Below are 21,482 nucleotides of genomic sequence, written 5' to 3' on the forward strand. Positions count from 1 at the left end.
TGATCTTTGTTAATTTGATTAATATGTGTCTTGGGGTTTTTTGCCTTGGGTTTATCCTGATTGGGACTCTCTGGGTTTCTTGGACTTTGGTGACTATTTCCTTCCACATTTTAGGAAAGTTTTCAACTATTATCTCCTCAAGTATCTTCTCATGGTCTTTCTTTCTTCTTCTTCTTCTGGGACTCCTATGATTCGAATGTTGGGGCATTTAACATTGTACCAGAGGTCTTTGAGGTTGTCCTCATTTCTTTTAATTCTTTTTTTTTTATTTTTTCCTCTCTGTTTCATTATTTATACCATTCTATCTTCTACCTTATTTACCCTATCTTCTGCCTCTGTTATTCTACTGTTGGTTCCCTCCATAGTGTTTTTGATCTCATTTATTGAATTATTCATTATATATTGACTCTTTTTTATTTCTTCTAGGTCCTTGTTAAACCGTTCTTGCATCTTCTCCATCCTTGTTTCCAGGCTATTTATCTGTAACTCCATTTTGTTTTCAATATTTTGGATCATTTTCATTATCATTATTCAGAATTGTTTACCAGGTAGATTCCCTATCTCTTCCTCTTTTGTTTAATTTGGTGGGCATTTATTCTGTTCCTTTACCTGCTGGGTATTTCTCTGCCTTTTCATCTTGATTATATTGAGGTGTTTGGGGTGGCCTTTCCGTATTCTGGCAGTTTGTGTAGTTCTTTTTTGTGGAGTTTCCTCACTGTGGGTGGGGTTGGATGGGTGGCTTGTCAAGGTTTCCTGGTTAAGGAAGCTTGTGTCGATGTTCTGGTGGGTGTAACTGGATTTCTTCTCTCTGGAGTGCAATGAAGTGTCCAGTAATGAGTTATGAGATGTCAGTGGGTTTGGTGTGACTTTGGGCAGCCTGTATATTGAAACTCAGGACTATGTTCCTGTGTTGCTGGAGAATTTGCATCGTATGTCTTGCTTTGAAACTTGTTGACCTTTGGTTGGTGCTTGGTTTCAGTGTAGGTATGGAGACGTTTGATGAGTTCCTCACGATTAATGTTCCCTGGAGTTAAGAGTTATCTGATGTTCTCAGGATTTGTACTTAAGCCTCCTGCCTCTGGTTTTCAGTCTTATTACAGTAGCCTCAAGACTTCTGCATCTATACAGCACCAATGATAAAACATCTAGGTTAAAGATGAAAAGTTTCTCCACAGTGAGGGACATCAAGGGGGTGTTCACAGAGTTACATGGGGAAGAGAAGAGGGAGGAGGTAGATAGAGGTGACCAGGAGGAGAAGAGAGGGACTCAAATGAGGAGAGAACAAGCTAGCCAGTAATCACTTCCTTATGTACTCTTCACAGTCTGGACCACTCAGAGTTGTTCACAGAGGTATACAGGGAAAAAAAAGAGGGAGGAAGGAGATAGAGGTGGCCAGGAGGATAAAGGGGGAGCAATCAAAAGGAGAGAGACAGATCCAGCCAGTAATTAGTTCCCTAAGTGTTCTCCACAGTCTGGAACACACAAAGAGATTCACAGAGTTGTGTAGAGAAGAGAAGGGTGAGGGAGGAGATAGAGGCAATGTGGTGGAGAAAAAGGAGAGTCCAAAGGGGGAGAGATCAGTCAAGCCAGTAATTTCGCTCCCGAGTAAAAATGGGTACTGAAGATTGGGTTCTTAAAGGTACAAAATTGATAACAAATACCAAAAACAAAGATTAAAAATGTAGAATAAAGGTTGGATTCTCAAAAATACAATATTAAATTAAAAAACAAAGTCACCAAAAATTATGATTGATATATATATATATATATATATATATATATATATATGAAGTTTGCTTTAAAAAATAGTGTCTTTTTTGCAATGTAATAGTAGGTTATAAAAATGAAAATTAAAGGAGTAATAGAGAACTTAAAAATAAAAAAATTAAATAAAAAATGATAATAGTAAAAATATATCTAGGACTTTCTCTCGTGTTGTTGTGGACAGTGTGGGGTCAGTTCATTTTCAGATATTTCCTTGATCTGGCTTATACTTCTCAAGATCTATAGGCCCTTTCCTATGTAAGTGGTGATAACTGCAGGGTTTTAGTCTATTGCACCTGTCACTTCCAAGGTGGTTCCCTCTGTTTGTTTTAGCTTCTTCTGTTTCCTGGTCTCTTCAGTGTCTAATTTCTGCCCTGACACAAGGGGGCGGTGGTGGACACTTTTTTAGGTCCTTTGTTCAGTTGTGCTGTGGGTAGAGAGGAACACTGCAAACAGATAACACCAGTGTGTGCTTTCAATGTCTCGGCCACACCAGGTTTGCCCCCGCTCACAGTGTGTGTGCTTTACCTGTCTACACTGCTTAGGCTCTAGGTTGTTCTGCCAGGAACTGCCTGAGGCCAGCCCTGGGTTGTATACACTCCCTAGGTCTAAGCTGCTCAGGTTCAGGTTCTCGGGTACTCCACAAAGGCACAGACTTGGTTGGGCCTGTGTTTTGTGCCCTTCCCGGGTCCTAGCAGCTCAGGTGACCAGGTGCTTGGTGAGCCCAATTGCTGCGACTTATCACCTCCCCCATCTCTGCCGCTCGGTTTTCTGAGTGTACAACTGGCACATCTTCTCAGGTTTGCCGTGTGCTTCTTCTGGGAAGCTGATCTCTGGCTGAGACCCTCCTGGTGGATGTTGACTGTCCAGAATCCCAAGAAGTCTTGGTTAGGAATGAATCCTGCTTGCAGTTTTGTGGATGATCCCTCTCTGGGGCCCTGATTGCCCCCTTCCAGCTCTGGCTGCCCTCGCCTGCCTGTCTCCAGTGGGGGATGGGCCAGTCCCCAGCCGGCTAGCTCTGCTTAGTCCTTTGTTCTGTGAACGGGCTAGCTCTGCTTAGTCCTTTGTTCTGTGAATGGGCCTGATGGTGTCTTAGGTTAGGGCCTTTCATGGGATAGCTATCCCACAGTCTGGGTGGCTATCTCAAGTTAGTTTCCTCAGATTGCCCTCGGGGCATTCAAGCCTGGTCCTTACTCCAAGCAAAGCAGCCCATGCCTCCCTGCCCAGCCCCCGCTTGCTAGTGGCAGGTGCAGGTGTCTGCACTGCTTCTCAGTGGGGAGTTACCATTAGGGCATGTAATCTATGGGTTTTAATTATTTATTTGTTTTTCCTCCCGGGTATGTTGCCCTCTGAAGTTCCAAGGCTCTCCACAGCCTCGCCATTGAGAGTGTTTCCTGGTATTTGGAAACTTCTCTCTTTTTTAAGACTCCCTTCCCAGGATGGATCTCCATCCCTACCTCTTTTGTCTCTCTTTTTATCTTTCATATTTTTTCCTACCTCCTTTTGAAGAAAATGTGCTGTTTTTCTGGGTGCCTGATGTCCTCTGCCAGCATTCAGAAGTTGTTTTGTGGAGTTTATTCAGCATTCAAATATTCTTTTGATGAATTTGTGGGGAGAAAGTGGTCGTCCCATCCTATTCCACCATCTTAGGACCACCCCCAGAATGATTTTTTTTTAACAAGGAAAACAAAGAGGAAAACTGCACAGAACCGCAAAATGCTAATATGATGGTGGAAATATGTTGGGGAATAAGCAGTGTGACTTACAAAAAGAAAGAATCTAAATTTTTAATAACAAGAAAAACAAAGAGGAAAACCCCACAACACAACTAAACACTAGTGTGAAGGTGGAGATATGTTGGGGGAATAAACACTGTGATTCATAAGAGGAAAAAGAAAAGGAAAAAGAAAAAAAAATAAAGTAAGGGCTTTTCAGGTTGTAGTTCCTGGTTGTGGAGTCTGCCTCTGTGGATGGGGTTGGGTTAGAGTCCTGTGATGTTTTCCTGGTTGGCGGAGCTTGTGCTTGTGTTCTGGTTGATGGAGCTGGATCTCATCACTCTGAAGGGCAGTGCAGAGTCCAGTAGTAGCTTTTGGAGTGTCTACGGGTTCAGTATGCCTTTTGGCAGTCGTTCTAGCTTTCACGGTGTTAGGCGCACCTATTTCCACAGCTGCTTCAAAGTGACTCTCTCAGCATAATTGCAGGGCTGCCAGGTCCCTACTTGTCCCTGGGATCATTGCCAGTGCTTCTGTTTCCCTGTTTTGCCCTGTGCTGCTGGCCAAAACTTGCTAGGTAGGTGCTTGTGTGGGTCCTTCTGCCTCGCAGTGACTTGTGTGGGCTTCCCTTAGCCCCCTAAACTCACCTTCTGTATCGCAGGGCTGTGTACACTTGACTATCAGTTCCTGAGGTCCACCCTCTGCATTACAGGGCTTGTGTACTCTTGTTTTAGCTTCCTGGTGTGGTTTATGTGTCGCGGGACTAGTGTGGACTTGTTTTGGCTCCCCGTGCTCACCCTCTGCATTATGGGGTTTATGTGCAGTTGTTTCATTTCACTGCCTGCACTCTTTTTCACAGGGGTTATTTGTTCTTTCAGCTGTGTTGGGAGGGTTGAATTTGCTCTTTTTTTCTTTCTGTGTGTATATCTCTTACAGATTTCTGTTTGCTGTCACCTTGAGGTTTCCATATGTCAGTCTATTTGTACACATAATTGCTTTAAGTTGCTCATCTCAATTTCAAATGCATTTCAAACATTCTGCACTTGTTCTCTCCTCTAAGGATTACTGGTTTTGATATCATATTTGTGTGTGAATTCTTTCCTACCTTTACTGTATATTTGCCTTTACTGGTGAGATTTTCCACCCTTAACTTTTGTTGTTACTAGTTGTGGCCTCTCCTTTTCTGCTTAGAGTAGTCACTTTGGCTTTTGTCATCAATCTGGTTTGGTGATGTTGAATTATTTTAATTTTTGTCTACCTGTACGTAAAGTTTTTGATTTCTCCATCAAATCTGAATGAGACCCTTTCTGAGTAAAACACCCTTGTTGAAGATTTTCCCTCTCATCAGTTTCAACATATTTTGCCACTTCTGGACTGCAGTGTTTCTGCTGAAAAATAGCAGATAATCTTATGGCAATTTCCTTGTATGTTATTTGCAGGTTTTCCCTTATTCCTTTTTGTTATTTTTCTTTGTCTTTAATTTTTATCAATTTTGATTACTATTCACCTTAGTGTGTCTCTCCTTGAGTTAATCTTATATGAGACACTGCACTTCTTGAACTTGGGTGCTTGTTTCCTTTTCTATGTTAGAGAAGTTTTCAGCTATTGTATTTTTAAATATTTTCCTCAGGCCTGTCTTCACTTTTTTCTCCTTATGTGACCCCTATAATGTAAATTTTTGTGCATTTGACATTGTCTCAGATACCTTTTAAACTGTCCTCATTATTTTTTTTCCTTTATTCTGTTCTATGGCAGTGATTTCCACCGCTGTGTCTTCCAGCTGACTGATTCCTTCTTCTGCATCATTTATTCTGCTGTTGAATCCCCCTCTAGTGTATTTTTCATTTTAGTTATTGTATTCTTCTTTAACTTTTAGCTAAAAACTTCTTGTAACATTTCATTATGCATCCATTCTTTTCCCTAATTCTTAGATCATCTTCGTGATTATTACTCAGAACCCTATCAAGTAGATTGCTTAGTTTCACTTCACTTAGTTTTTCTTCTGGGGTTTTATCTTGTTCCTTTGTCTGGAACATATTTCTTTGTTATCTCAATCAAATTTCTTTTTGTATTTTTATATATACAGTAGTTTAGTTACATTTCTTGGCTTTGGAGAAGTGGCACTTTGTAGGGGATGTCTTATATGTCTTAGCAGTATACTCCTCTCTTGTCACCCGAGGGACAGGGACAAGTGGATCCCAAGGTAGTTTCTGATGTGTATTTGTGGACTCAGTTCTGCAAGTCATAGGATCATAGTTTCCTTGCTTCTGGTGTCTGCCCCTGGTGAATGAGTCTGGTACAGTGGCTTGTACAGGCTTCCTGGTGGAAGAGGTTTGTGTCTGTGAACTGTTGTGTGGGTCTTAGCCCTCTGGTTCAGTTCCATTCACCATGACTCAGTCATGACTGACTCTTTGCTATCCCATGGACTGCGGCATGCCAGGTTTCCCTGTCCATCGCCAACTTCCAGAGGTTGCTCAAACTCATGTCCATCAAGTCAGTGATGTTATCCAACCATCTCACCCTCTGTTCTCCCCTTCTTCTCCTGTCTTCAATCTTTCCCAGCATCAGGGTCTTTTCCAATGAGTCAGTTCTTCACATCAGGTGGCCAAAGTATTGGAGCTCCATTATCAGTTCTTCCATTGAATATTCAGGACTGATTTCCTTTAGGCTTGACTGGTTTGATCTCCTTGCAGTTCAAGGGACTCTCAAGAGTCTTCTCCAACACCACTGTTAAAAAGCGGTTCATTTTGGGAAGATGTATACACATTTTCGTAAAAGTTGTCCTACAATGCTGGAGACCTGGGTTCCATCATGGGTCGGGAAGATCCCCTGGAGAAGGAAATGGCAACTCACTCCACTGTTCTTTCCTGGAGAATTCCATGGACAAAGGAGCCTGGTGGGCTACAGTCTGTTGGGTTGCAAAGAGTCAGACATGACTAAGCAACTTTCATTCACTCACATAATTTATATCCTTATCTACTTTAATATTTCTTTTTTTTTCTACTTTAAAATTTCATAAAAAGTTTGAAATGATTTGCAATAATGATATCATATATTATAATGAAAGTTTAAGATTAAACTTAAGAGACTGAAAACATAAAGAAGAATGGAAATTTGTGGCAGTTTTTCATTTAATTTAGCTCTGATATTTCCAGCAACAAGAACATACATAAATGGAAATGTCGAAGGCTATTATAGTTACTACACTCAATACAAGGAGTCATACCACTCATTAAAAGCAAGGAAATGTCTCCTGGGTTCTCCTAAGTCAGATAATGGATCCTTATATTAGGATCACAGAGTGTTGCAATAAACAGATCCTATAATGGTGATTTTCACTTGAGTTGCAAAATTTTCCAAATGATTCTTTTTTTTTTTTTTTACATTGATCTTTAATAAAGGCAGTTTTGTTAGCTGAAATCAGATCAGCACATGAGTGGGTATTAGGCACGAAAACAATTGTATAGGGAAGTTTGGTTTGTACAGAAAATGTCAGGTTAAAAATGTATATCTAAACAGCTGGGGCCCAGGCTGGGAATGCTGGTCAGTTTGTTCTGCCAGGCCCACTACAGACTTGAAACATTGGTCTCCTATTTATTTATGGCTTGAAGAGTGTACCAGTGAGAGTTAAGGCTTCCAGCAAGCAGGCCCCCAGCCTTTTGGAAGGGTCATTTATAAGCTCTAAGTTTGTTATAAAGAGAGATGACAAGGGAGCCACTTCTTTCCCAGAAACCCTCTTAGTTCTCATAAATAGGAAAGAAAGGAAACTAAAAAGACCTATTTCTGAAGAAAACTGAGTCCCTTGAAGTTTTGTCTTAAGAGGAGGAGAGAGTTGACCTTGTCAACTTTGATTTTTCCTTTAAGTTAAACTAATATCACCAAAGGGCCCTTATGAATAACTTTCTGAAATAACCTCTCACTGACTTTCTTCTCCTGAAACAAGATGGGATATTTGTTCCTTAGAGTAATACCTCGATGTTGGTTAAAATGGAGTTTATACACAAATATCTTCTGGAAACTTTTTATGCCTACATTTGAGGTAACCACATTGTTCCAGAAGACATCTGGAGCAGTTGCTGAGAAAGACTTAGTAGCCTATTGAGAACTAGGATTGGCCTATCATTCTTCAAAATTACCCAGCTGGATAGGTTTCCAGTAATCTGATTTCAGTAGGGAAAGTTTCTTCTGGGACTGGAATGGAGGCTTTTTTGGGCCACTCTTAGTAGAGTCTTTGTGATGTCAGTAAGGAAAGTTTCTTCTTGGACCAGAATGGAAGCTTTTTTGGGCCACTCCTAGTACAGTCTTTGCAAAACTGATAAAAGAAAAAAAAACAGTCAAGACTCTGGAGGCTTTTTTTTTTTTTCAATGTCTGATTAGATATTCTCTGCTTTATAGATACATACCCAACTGAATATAGACAGCTACCAAACTTTAACCAGCTAGATACAAGCTGGATGTAGTATGTCTGTACTATTTTTAATAACAAATTAACAGTGATAATAAGTGCTGTACTAAATATGCCAGCAATTTTGGAAAACTCAGCAGTGTCCACAGGACTTAAAAAAGTCAGTTTTAATTTCAATTCCAAAGAAAGGTAATGCCAAAGAATGTTCAAACTACCACACAATCACACTCATTTGACACACTAGCAAAATGATGCTCAAAATCATCCACATGAAGCTTCAACAACACGTGAACTGTGAAATTCCAGATGTTCAAGCTGGACTTAGAAAAGTCAGTGGAACCAGAGATCAAATTGCCAGCATCCACTGGATCATTGAAAAAACAAGAGAATTCCAGAAAAAACATCTACTTCTGCTTTATTAACTATGCCAAAGCCTTTGACTGTGTGGGTCACAACAAACTGTGGAAAATTCTTCAAGAGATGGGAATACCAGATCACCTTGCCTGACTCCTGATAAATCTGTATGCAGGTTAAAAAGCAACAGTTAGAACCAGATATGGAACAATGGACTGGTTCCAATTTGGGAAAGGAGTATGTCAAAGCTGTATATTGTCATCCTGTTTATTTAACTTATATGCATAGAACAATATGAGAAATGCTGGCTAGGTGAAGCATAAGCTGAAATCAAGATTGCTGGGAGAATTGTCAATAACCTCAGATATGCAGATGATACCACCTTTATGGCAGAAAGCAAAGAAGCCTCTTGATGAAAGTGAAAGAGGAGAGTGAAAAAGTTGGCTTAAAACTCAACATTCAAAAAACAAAGATCATGGCATCTAGTCTCATCACTTCATGACAAATAGATGGGGAAACAATGGAAACAGTGATAGACTTTATTTTGGGGGGCTCCAAAATCACTGCAGATGGTGACTTCAGCCATGAAATTGAAAGACACTCACTCCTTGGGAGAAAAACTATGACCAACCTAGACATCTTATTAAAAATATTTACTTTTTAATACTTTTTTTTTTTTAAAGAAAGCATTATTTTGCCAATGAAGGTCCTTCTAGTCAAAGCTATGGTTTTTCCTGTAGTCATGTATGAATGTGACAGTTGGACCATAAAAAAGTTGAGCACCGAATAATTGATGCTTTTAAACTGTGGTGTTGGAAAAGGCTCTTGAGAGTCCCTAGGACTGCAAGGAGATCCAACCAGTCAATCTTAAAGGGAATCAGTCCTAAATATTCATTAGAGCTACTGATGCTGAAGCTGAAGCCCCAATACTTTGGCCACCTGATATGAAGAATTGACTCGTTTGAAATGACCCTTATGCTGGGAAAGATTGAAAGGGGGATGACAGAGGATGAGATGGTTGGATGGCATTGCAGTCCATAGGATTGCAAAGAGTTGGAAATGACTGAACTGAACTGAACAGTGATAATTTGAAAAAATTTACTGTTGTGGTGGCTTAAAAGTTTGTTTGGGTTTTCCCATAAAATGCTATAGACAACCCAAATGAATCTTTTGATCAACCCAATATATCTCAGTAATTTCATTACAAGTTATTTGTGGTAATAGGCTAATATCTTGACATTTTGATAAGCACCGATTAAATAACTATATCATCTATGCCAAACTCAACATACCTATGATACCCGACTGTACTTAAGTATGGTTTAAATAACTGAACACAATAGAGCAGACAGGCAACCAGAGAAGGACATTTAACATATGCTCATGCTTATTAGCATCTCAGATGCTAGTAAGGTTGTGCGTAAAATTTTGCTTAAAATTTTGCATGATAAGCTTCAGCATAATGCAAATCAAGAACTTCCAAACATCCAGGTTGGGTTTAGGAAAGAAAGAGGAATTAGCGATCAAGTTGCTAGCTTTCACTGGGGAAATCAAGGAAATTTCAGAAATCAAGGGAATTTCAGAAAAACATCTATCTCTGTTTCATCAACTAAGCTAAAATTTTTGACTATGTGGATCATGACAAACTGTGGAAAGCTCTTACAGAGATGGGATTACCAGACCATTTTAATTGTCTTCTGAGAAACCTGTATGTGGGTGAAAAAAGCAACAGCTAGGACCCTGTATGGAACAACTGATTGATTCAAGATAGAGAAAGGAGTAAGACAGGGCTGTCTGTTGTCACCCTGCTTGTTTAACCTATAGGCTGAGCACGTCATGAGACATTCTGGTCTGGATGAGTTACAAACTAGAATCAATATAAGCAGGAGAAACATCAACAACCACAGATATGTAGATGATATCCCTCTAATGGCAGAAAGCAAAGAGAAACTAAAGAGCCACTTGATGAGGGTGAAGGAAGAGAGTGAAGGAACTGGCTTAAGACTAAATATTAAAAAGCTAAGATCATGGCATCTGGCTCCATTAATGCATGGCAAGTGGAGGGGGAAAACATGGAAGTAGTGACAGATTTCCTCTTCCTGGTTTCCAAGATCATTGTGGACAGTGACTCAAGCCATGAAATTGGAAGATGATTGGTTTTTGGCAAAAACATGATGACAAATTTAGACAGTGTGTTGTAAAGAAGAGACATTACTCTGCCAACAAAGGTCTGTATAGTCAAAGCTGTAGTCTTCACAGTAGCCACATATGGTTGTGAGAGCTGGACTGTAAAGAAGGCAGAACACCAAAGAATCAATGCCTTTGAACTATGGTGCTGGAGAAGACTCCTGAAAGTCCCTTGGGCAGCAAGGAAATCATACCAGTCAGTCTTAAGGGAGATGAACCTTGAATATTGACTGGAAGGACTGATGCTGAAGCTGAAGCGCCAATATTTTGGTCATCTTATGTGAACAGAGGACTCAATAGAAAGTCCATGATGCTGGGAAAGATTGAGGGCAGAAGGAGAAGAGGGCATCAGAGGATGAGATGGCTGAATGGCATCACTAATGTGATAAACATGAACTTGGGCAAACTCCGGGGAATTGTGATGGACAGGGAAACTTGGCATGCTGCAGTCCATGGAGCTGCAAAGAGTCAGACACTACTGGGTGACAACAACAATTAAAACAACATGCTTATTAATCTGTTAACAGTATTTAAAAATTTGAAATCTAAATATATAGGGACATTTGTAAAATTGCAGGAAACTTCAATACAAGATCCCCAATAGATAAATCTGCACAAATTTTTAATTCAGAGAAGGAGTACGTCAAGCCTCCATATTGTCACCCTGCTTATTTAACTTATATACAGAGTGCATCTTGAGAAATGCTGGGCTAGGAGAAGCACAAGCTGGAATTATGATTGCCGGGAGAAATATCAGTAACCTCAGATATGCAGATGACATCACCCTTATGGCAGAAAGTGAAGAGGAACTAAAAAGCCTCTTGATGAAATTGAAAGGAGAGTGAAAAAGTTGGCTTCAAACTCAACATTCAAAAAACAAAGATCATGGCATCAAGTTGCATCACTTCTTTGCAAATATATGGGAAAATAATGGTAACAGTGACAGATATTTATTTTCTTAGGCTCCAAAATCACTGCAGATAGTGACTGCAGCCATGAAATTAAAAGACGCTTCCCTTGGAAGAAAAATTTAGACCGACCTAGACTACATATTACAAAGCAGAGACATTACTTTGCCAACAAAGGTCCATCAAGTCAAAGCTATGGTTTTTACAGTTTTCATGTATGGATGTGAGATTTGAACCATAAAGAAAGCTGAGCATCAAATAATTGATGCTTTTGAACTGTGGTGTTGCAGAAGACTATTGAGAGTCCCTTGGACTGCAAGGAGATCCAACCAGTCCATCCTAAAGAAAATCAGTCCTGAATATTCATTGGAATGATTGATGCTGAAGCTGAAGCTCCAATACTTTGGCCACCTGATGCAAACAACTGACTCACTGGAAAATACCATCATGCTGGGAAAGATTGAAGGCAGGAGGAAAAGGGGATGATGGAGGATGAGATGATTGGATAGTATCACTGACTCAATGGACATGAATTTGAGCAAGCTCCAGGATTTGGTGATGGACAGGGAAGCCTGGCATGCTGCAGTCCGTGGGGTCACAAAGAGTTGGACATGACTGATCGACTGAACTGAACTGAATTCATTGAATAATATTGTTTAAGGAAAAGTAATTTTGTCCTCAAAATTTTAGAATTAAATTTTGAAAACATTTTCACTCCTTGATACACTGTGGCATTAGAAAATAAGAAGCCAGAAAACTTGATTTTGTTTTGCTCTTACATGCTAAAGTGTACATGCTTTTAATTTAGAATTAACTTCTAGTTGGTAGTGGTAGGTGCTATCCCATCAGTGTTCTATAGTACACATATCAAAGTTTCTAAAATATTACAGTCATTACTCAGCACTTTAGGGTGAGGGAAAGAAGCAGGACAAAAGCAGTTGCAAATTATTTTTAACATGAGAAAAGCTTTAAACACCTATGGAATTTTACATCATCTCATATTCTATTCCATAATACTTGGAACAAAGTCTTTTTTCAATCATTTCTATCTATATGTTTCAAAATGCAGACATAGTGCAAACCCTATAGTACAAAATATGCATTATTTAATACTCATTAAATATATTAGTGTCAGTACGGATTATCAAATAAAAATCACACACAATAGTCTAAAATTTTAGATCATCTTAGGGCTGCTAACTAGAGACTGTAGAAATTCCACGTGTAAGACAAAAAAAAAAAAGAAAAAATACAAAGAAACTAACTTCTCAGTGCATCACACCCTTGAAGATAAAGTGTATGACACTTTTACCATACTAATATTACATTACAGCTATGGATTTTAACTGGAATTACTTAAAGACATGAAATTCACATAAGAGCAAGAACCAGTCAATTACAATGTTAAAATGAAATGGATCACCTCTTTCTTGGTAAAAATACTGAAAATGTGATGTGTGCGGATAACTCAGTAAAAAATTTTTCATTCATTTTTCCCCCACTGAAGTGTCTTAAATTTTATCCTGTAAATATTCTACCTGTTATAACAATCTGATTTTCAGGCTTGTATAAAATATAATATTTTATTTAAACATACTATTTTTTGTTTGATAAGAATTATTTATGAATTAAAAAAAAACATATCTTGTTATAAATCATGGAATAGACCTCCTGTAACAAAAATGTGACATTTTCTAAGCTTGTTAGAAATAAACCATGATATATGAACTTAAAATTATATCAATATTAAATAACATTTCTTTTTCTTTTTTAATAACATTTCTGTGATCAGTTTTCCACATAAAATTAATCAGTGGAGAATTGGGTTTAGAATATATATATGGAATTTAGGAATATGGTAACGACAACCCTGTATGTGAGACAGCAAAAGACACAGAGATGTATAGAACAGTATTTTGGACTCTGTGGGAGAGGGGGGGATGATTTGGGAGAATGGCATTAAAACATGTATAATATCATATAAGAAATGAATCTCCAATCCAGGTTGGATGCAGGATACAGGAAGCTTGGGGCTGGTGCACTGGGATGACCCAGAGGTATGATATGGGGAGGGAGGTGGGAGGGGGGTTCAGGACAGGGAACATGTGTACACTCATGGCGGATGCATATTGATGTATAGCAAAACCAATAAAATATTGTAAAGTAAATAATAATAATAATAATAAATAAAGCAAGTTCAAGGCATCTGAAAAAATAAATAAATAAAATAGAATTCTCAATAAAAAAATAATATTAAAATTCACATGGGATCGCATACTAGGAAAGATGTGTTTTAATCATAAAAACATTTGAAAAAATAATATGATATCTGCCAAATATCAAATAGAGCCATGTGTCTTCAGGGGTGTGTGAGTTTGTGTGTGTCCCAAAAGCTTTGCATTTACATGAATATATATAAAAATAAAATCATAAAATAAACTTTTTATGAAAAGTATTGGGGTAAAAAAGAATATAATTAGTCAGATTCAGTTTCCTTAAAAACAAAGTTTTATTTCTTATAAACAGTTAAAAGTCAGTTATCTTCCTTCACAATACATTTAGACATTAAATCTAAGGTTTTAAAAATATGCACAAACTATAAGTAAAGTACTTTTAAATGGCTAAAAGGAATAAAAATACCAAAGTTTAGTGTACAGAAGAATAGATATAAACAACCAAGGAAAAAGTAAATCTTTGGTGTTGAATTTATGAATAGCCCAAAATAAGTCCTGAAGATTTTTTTACCTGTGTAAATTTGAAGTGTCCTTTTTAAAGTTTGAGGCTATACACTGTGCATCCCCCACAAACAAGTTTATGAATAAGGTTTTTAAAAACGAAAGCATTTCCCCTAAAGTCAGGAACAAGACAAGGGTGCCCACTTTCACCACTACTATTCAACATAGTTTTGGAAGTTTTGGCCACAAAAATCAGAGCAGAAAAAGAAATAAAAGGAGCCCAAATTGGAAAAGAAGTAAAACTCTCACTGTTTGCAGATGACATGATCCTCTACATAGAAAAACGTAAAGACTCCACCAGAAAATTACTAGAGCTAATGAATGAATATAGTAAAGTTGCAGGATATAAAATCAACACACAGAAATCCCTTGCATTCCTATACACTAATGAGAAAATAGAAAGAGAAATTAAGGAAAAAAATCTTATTCACCTTTGCAACGAAAAGAATAAAATACTTAGGAATATATCTACCTAAAGAAACAAAAGACCTATATATAGAAAACTATAAAAATCTGGTGAAAGAAATCAAAGAGGACACTAATAGATAGAGAAATATATCATGTTTATGGATTGGGAGAATCAATATAGTGAACATGAGTATAATACCCAAAGCAATCTATAGATTCAATGAAATCCCTATCAAGCTACCAACGGTATTTTTCAGAGAGCTAGAACAAATAATTTCACAGTTTGTATGGAAATGCAAAAAACCTCAAATAGACAAAGCAATCTTGAGAAAGCAGATTCGAACTGGAGGAATCAACTTGCCTGACTTCAGGCTCTACTACAAAGCCACAGTCATCAAGACAGTATTGTCTGGCACAAAGACAAAAATATAGATCAATGGAACAAAATAGAAAGCCCAGAGATAAATCCGTGCACCTATGGACACCTTATATTTGACAAAAGAGGGAAGAATATCGAATGGAGAAAAGACAATCTCTTTAACAAGTCGTTCTGGGAAAACTGGTCAACCACTTGTAAAAGAATGAAACTAGAACACTTTCTAACACCGTACACAAAAAGAAACTCAAAATGGATTAAAGATCTAAATGTAAGACCAGAAACTATAAAATTCTTAGAGGAGAACATAGGCAAAACACTCTCCAACATACATCACAGCAGGATCCTCTATGACCCACCTCCCAGAATACTGGGGGAAAAAAGCAAAAATTAATAAATGGGACCTAATGAAACTTAAAAGCTTCTGCACAACAAAGGAAACTATAAGCAAGTTGAAAAGACAGCCTTCAGAATGGGAGAAAATAATAGGAAATGAAGCAACTGACAAACAACTAATCTCAAAAATATACAAGCAACTGCTGCAGCTCAATTCCAGAAAAATAAACGACCCAATCAAAAAATGGGCCAAAGAACTAAATAGACATTTCTGCAAAGAAGACATACAGATGGATAACAAACACATGAAAAGATGCTCAACATCACTCATTGTCAGAGAAATGCAAATCAAAACCTCAATGAGGTACCATTTCATGCCAGTCAGAATGGCTGCTATCCAAAGGTCTAGAAAAAATAAATGCTGGAGAGGGTGTGGAGAAAAGGGAACCCTCTTTCACTGTTGCTGGGAATGCAAACTAATACAGCCACTATGGAGAACAGTGTGGAGATTCCTTAAAAAAACTAGAAATAGAACTGCCATATGACCCAGCTATCCCACTGCTGGGCATACACACTGAGGGAACCAGAATTGAAAGAGACATGTGTACCCCGATGTTCATCACAGCACTGTTTATAATAGCCAGGACATGGAAGCAACCTAGATGTCCATCAGCAGATGAATGGATAAGAAAGCTGTGGTTCATATACACAATGGAGTATTACTCAGCCATTAAAAATAATACATTTAAATCAGTTCTAATGAGGTGGATGAAACTGGAGCCGATTATACAGAGTGAAGTAAGCCAGAAAGAAAAACACCAATACAGTATACTAAAGCATATATATGGAATTTAGAAAGATGGTAACGATAACCCTGTATGCGAGACAGCAAAAGAGACACAGATGTATAGAACAGTCTTTTGGACTCTGTGGGAGAGGGAGGGGGTAATGATTTGGGAGAATGGCATTGAAACATGTATAATATCATATAAGAAATAAATCGCCAGTCCAGGTTCGATGCAGGATACAGGATGCTTTGGTCTGGTGCACTGGGATCAGCCAGAGGGATGGTATGGGGAGGTGGGAAGGGGGTTCAGGATTGGGAACATGTGTATACCCGTGGCAGATTCATGTTGATGTTTGGCAAAACCAATACAATATTGTAAAGTAATTAGCCTCTAATTAAAATAAATAAATTTAAATTAAAAAAAATTTAAAAATTGCCAGTAGTAAGTTCTTCCATACCTAAAATTAAAGATCAGCAACATTCCATTGGTTAGGGTGCATCAATTCTTAAAAACTAGTTATGATCCAACACTGCTGCTGCTAAGTCACTTCAGTTGTGTCAACTCTGTGTGACCCCATAGATGGCAGCCCACCAGGCTCCCTCGTCCCTGGGATTCTCCAGGCAAGAATACTGGAGTGGGTTGCCATTTCCTTCTCCAATGCATGAACGTGAAAAGTAAAAGGGAAGTCGCTCAGTCATGTCCAACTCTTCACGACCCCATGGACTGCAGCACACCAGGCTCCTCTGTCCATGGGATTTTCCAGGCAAGAGTACTGGAGTGGGGTGCCATTGCCTTCTCCAATACTAGTAGTTCTTTTATCTGAGAAAAAACTTTTCAGAAGAAATACCTGCCCTATGCTAATTACCAGCAAGAATGCAGGCCTCTACAATCCAAGGCCATTTAGATCCTTGGTTGGCTTAGGCCTTGAACTTCTCTCAAAAGTAAATAAGTCTGAAAGTCAATGACAGACTTTAAAGTTTCTTGAGTTGAAACAGAGGCAGATTCCATCTGGCTGAGAGCACTGACTCAGCTATCACTAGGAAACAAAGGTGGGTGTTTTCTGACTTCAAAATCAAAATACACATTTTTATGTGTGAAAGCAGAATGTTCATCCTTGATTCAAAATTTGTATGTCCCATTTTAGAAGGCTGTTTCTTCACTTTGTATAAAGCATTGTGATAAGGATCTCCAGATTGACAAATTACATCATAGTGACTGCCAGCAATTGCCTGGAACTCTAGAGTGCACTTGGTGCCATGCATGATGTCCTATAGAGGCACTACTGGGCATAGCCAGGCAGTTTGAAGTTAATCTATATGCCCCCAGGAAGGCTCCACCACCCAGCAGTGCCCCAAGTGACCTGCAGCAGCCACCTAGCTCGGTGCTGTCATCATCCAGGGCATCCTGAGAGGCTATGGTGGCTCCTTAACAGAGCTGTGGGGAGACTAGGGTCAGGTCTGCATCAACTGGTGCACAACAGACCTTTGCCCCTTGTGGATGTCCCACAAAGACACACTGCAGTCTCTCTGAGCCTTGGAGATATTAGGGATCAGAAGTGATCCATTGGGTGTGGGTGAGGCGTGCTGAGGACCTAGGACCAGGAAAAAGCTGGGAAGGAAGACATTTGAGTTTCTTAAATGGATGGCTAATGTCCCCTAACTTATGTTGACAATATATACTCCATTTAATAATCCAAAGGAAAAATTATGTGTCAGTAAAGCCTGCTGAAACACAGAATTTTGGAAGGGACTATATATATATATATATAAATTGTTAAAAAAAAATAAAGCAGGGCACATTTTAAAAAATAGGTCACAAATTCAAATCCAACCACTTATACTGTAAATGAAATAGCATAGCATTGAATTCAACCTGATTGGGTTTGAATCCAAAATATATCATATACTTTTACCCTTATACCCACAGGATCTTTGTAAAATGAAAACAATATCACCTACCTTGCAGAGGTTTTTTTTTTTTTAAGATTAAATATGAAGTTTATAATATTACCTGGTACTCAACATATGACAGATATAATATTATTATAAGAAGAAAATATTAACTTGTTACTGCAACTAAGTAAGGTACAGAAAATTCCAAGTACAGATAAATACATCCACAGTTATTAAATTAAGTTTCTTGTCTAGGCTAGAAATGTATTTGTGAGAAAATTTTTCAGAGGGCAATATTGCAATGAGACTTCAGCTTAAGACTGAAGTCCAGAAAATTCTAAACAACTCTAAACTACTTAAATTATTTGCCATCCTTCCTACTCAATTCTTCCTGATGCTTTTTGCAGGGGTGTACCTAGAAAGAAGCAGGAAAAGTCAATATGTATTCTGACTGCTGAGTGATAGATTATCTGGAATTCACCAATTGCTCAGTATCCTTTGACCTATATTGTCCCTTTAAGGAATTTTCTTTCATAAATAATATGTCATCAACCTCGTCCTACCATCCTAAATTGCTTTCAACCCATTCTGAACTTCTTCCCAGCCCTTCATCTCAAAGGTTCACTAATAATTTTGGTGGTTACTGATTAAGAACATAAACTGTGACCTCCCTGAAGTGCTTGAATTTCTTCATTGGAAATTGTAAGACCTTCTTACACACACATACACACACACACACACAGTTCAAAACTTTCAACATGTTAAAGAACATTATAATCATAAAATGTCCTATAACATGTATGGGTATATGCAGGCATATTTAATTTTATAGATATGTGTACTTGCACTTCTGCTTTATAAATATACCTGATATTTGCATTATTGTTTTAGAAATGTACCTAACTTGTGATTGAAAAAAAACAAAACAAATAATTTCTAATTTGAGTGCTATCTCAAAGAATCTCCCCTGAATAACTCAGAAGTTATTTAATCTATAGTAACATTAATGTTTTTCAGTTAAATATAAAATGTACCCCTTTCTCCTCTTCTTACATTTATGGAACAGTTGAGGTTCAAATTACACACTTGGCTGACTGGAATTTTGCTGTTAAAAAATTCCATGCCACCATGCATGGATTACACGTGGGCCAGAGAATAACATAGCCTTGAGAATGCGATTCCCTAAACAGCCAGCGCCTGGGTCTGTTGTAGCATTTTTCCATTTAATTTATTTTTCATAATGCTGATTTTGACATTCACATAGATCTTCAGTAACTGTCCAGAGTAATTTAGCATTGATAATACAAACCATTTCTTGAACTTCTTTAATACAGTTGCTTTTATCCCTTTATAGTATTAGTCATTATTAATTTTTGATAAAAAATAAAACGGGAGTGTTCATTTTCAGAGGCATGCTAATTAGTTCTGCCTTAAGTTTCCTCAAGGTGTATTTATGTGTTTGTGTGTGAATATATATACGTTGTGTATATACTTCTAGATAGGTTGAAAACAGGCTTCTGCATAATTATGAACTGTTGAACTGATTTTATTAGTTTACTCAGGCTTCTGTAACAAAGTACCATAAACTAGGTGGCTTAAACAACAACTCACTGTATCAACAGTTCTAGAGCACAAGGTATCAGCAGGATTGGTTCTTCCTGAGGAATGTGAGCAAAAGTTCTGTTCCATGCCTCTCTCTTTGGCTTATAGGTGGCTGTTTATATATCCACATAATGTTCTTTCTGTGTATAATCCTGTCTCCAAATTTTCCCTTTTTGTAAGGACACAGGTCATATTAAATTGGGGCGAACTGTAGTGGCCTCATTTTAGCATGATAAAGACCCTATCTCCAAGTAAGTTTATATTATAATGAACCTCAAGTTAGGACTTCAACATTTAATTTTAGAGGAACACAGTGTGGCCCATGCTGAGATCTTCTTTTCAAAGAAAACACATCCTTCAATTATATGTTTTTTTATTTCAATGAGTTTAAGCAAAATTGAATCAACAGTCAACCAGATTGTCTATTTAAGTGTGAGATCTGTTTTTACTCTTAGGAGATAGAGACCACGAACTCAGCCTGCTTACCAGTGTTTTGAATGCAATAAATAATCAATAAATATTTGGAGAAGGAACAAATGCATCATATTGCAGAAGTAAATGGTGACATCATGGTATTCCTTGATTTACTTTATTTCTTTTGAACCTGAGCACGTGGGATGTTGATATGCTACTCTGAGGCTTTAGGATAGGAATCATATTCAATGACCAAAACTCCTACATGGAATAATTTTTCCACAGAGTTTCCTAGTTTAAGATTTAGAGCAATGAGTTAGGCAGTTTCCCTGGACTTGTGGGTAAACTGGGTTTTGAAATGCTTTATTTTGGCTTCTTTGGTTTTTCTTTTATTGAAAGTGGAGTAGACAATGTGGGAGGGTCTTGAGATTTATGGAGAAAAAAATTGGCAATTTGACTGAAAAAGTGAGGTAGCCAATTGTTGACTTCTGATCTTGAAAAAGGTAGACAGAGGAACTGTTCTAATATTTATAAGCCAGGAACAAATTGAAGATAGCAGCTCACATTCAACCAATTAAAAGTTCATTTTTACTGAAAGTAAAGCCGAATGGTCCTTTGCCCCTCCCTTTGCAATACTTTTAGATTACCCTATCAATACAAAGAGATGAGAGTACAATTATCCCTTCTACTATAACTTTTCCTTCTCTGCTTTCTAAAAAATGGAATATCTTTTGGAAATTATGAGACTTGTGTGTTTGCCTGCAAACCTGTGAGACCAGTCACTAGATCTATTCTGTCTTCTAAACAGAAAATTCTGTTCTCTAAAATCCACTTTCATCTGAAGTGGAACTATTATATCACTAAAATTAATAATATGTATATTTATTTTTATTTTAATATCTTGGCATTCACGATTTTTTTTTTTAAAAAACCTCCAAATCTTCTTCTGCATTCTCATGTTTCTGTCATTTGAGATGATTATTGTCAGGCAGTTTTTTAGTTTAAAGAAGACAAATTAAAGAAGGTAGTATTGATGGTGGTGGTAGATGCAAGTTGGAAGTATATGCTTATTTGACTTTAAACTTTTAAACATCTTCTCAATTTGAAACGAGAGTTTAAAACAAAGAATCTGAAATGTTAACCCTAATTCCATACAACCCTTTCATTAGAATCATTTAAAACCCTTAAGAAAGTTTGTGGGTAAATATCAAATGAAAAGTTTCCTTATACTGTATTTGCTGTCTAAAGTTAGAAAAACAAGTCTGATGAAATGGCTTACCTAGCATATTTACATATAATACTTGGATATCACATGCTGCTAACATGTCACTCACCTAGCAGAAAACAAACAAAAATGGATTACAGCTGGCTCTATTTAGACGTATGAATATTTTAGAAAGCCAAGTTTTTACACATCCACCTTCCTCTGTGGAAACAGAGACAGCAAAATAGGTGAAATTCTATGTTTTCCAATAAAACCTTGCCTTAGTAGCATGTGATAACAATAACTGTCTAATATGTATATGACACTCACTGTGTATCAGTGGAGCCACCATACTGTCCAAATCTAAGAGGCAATACAGCCTTCTATGTAGATGGTA

At 37.7% G+C, this 21,482-nt stretch overlaps 1 pseudogene; it reads right to left on the reverse strand.

Annotated features, from left to right (window-relative positions):
* Window positions 1-848: 848 nt before the first annotated feature.
* LOC139181533 (transmembrane emp24 domain-containing protein 7-like) lies at window positions 849-19,554 on the reverse strand (annotated as a pseudogene).
* Window positions 19,555-21,482: the final 1,928 nt, after the last annotated feature.

The sequence above is a fragment of the Bos indicus genome, chromosome X (genome assembly GCF_029378745.1).
Source record: "Bos indicus isolate NIAB-ARS_2022 breed Sahiwal x Tharparkar chromosome X, NIAB-ARS_B.indTharparkar_mat_pri_1.0, whole genome shotgun sequence".
NCBI lineage: Eukaryota > Metazoa > Chordata > Mammalia > Artiodactyla > Bovidae > Bos > Bos indicus.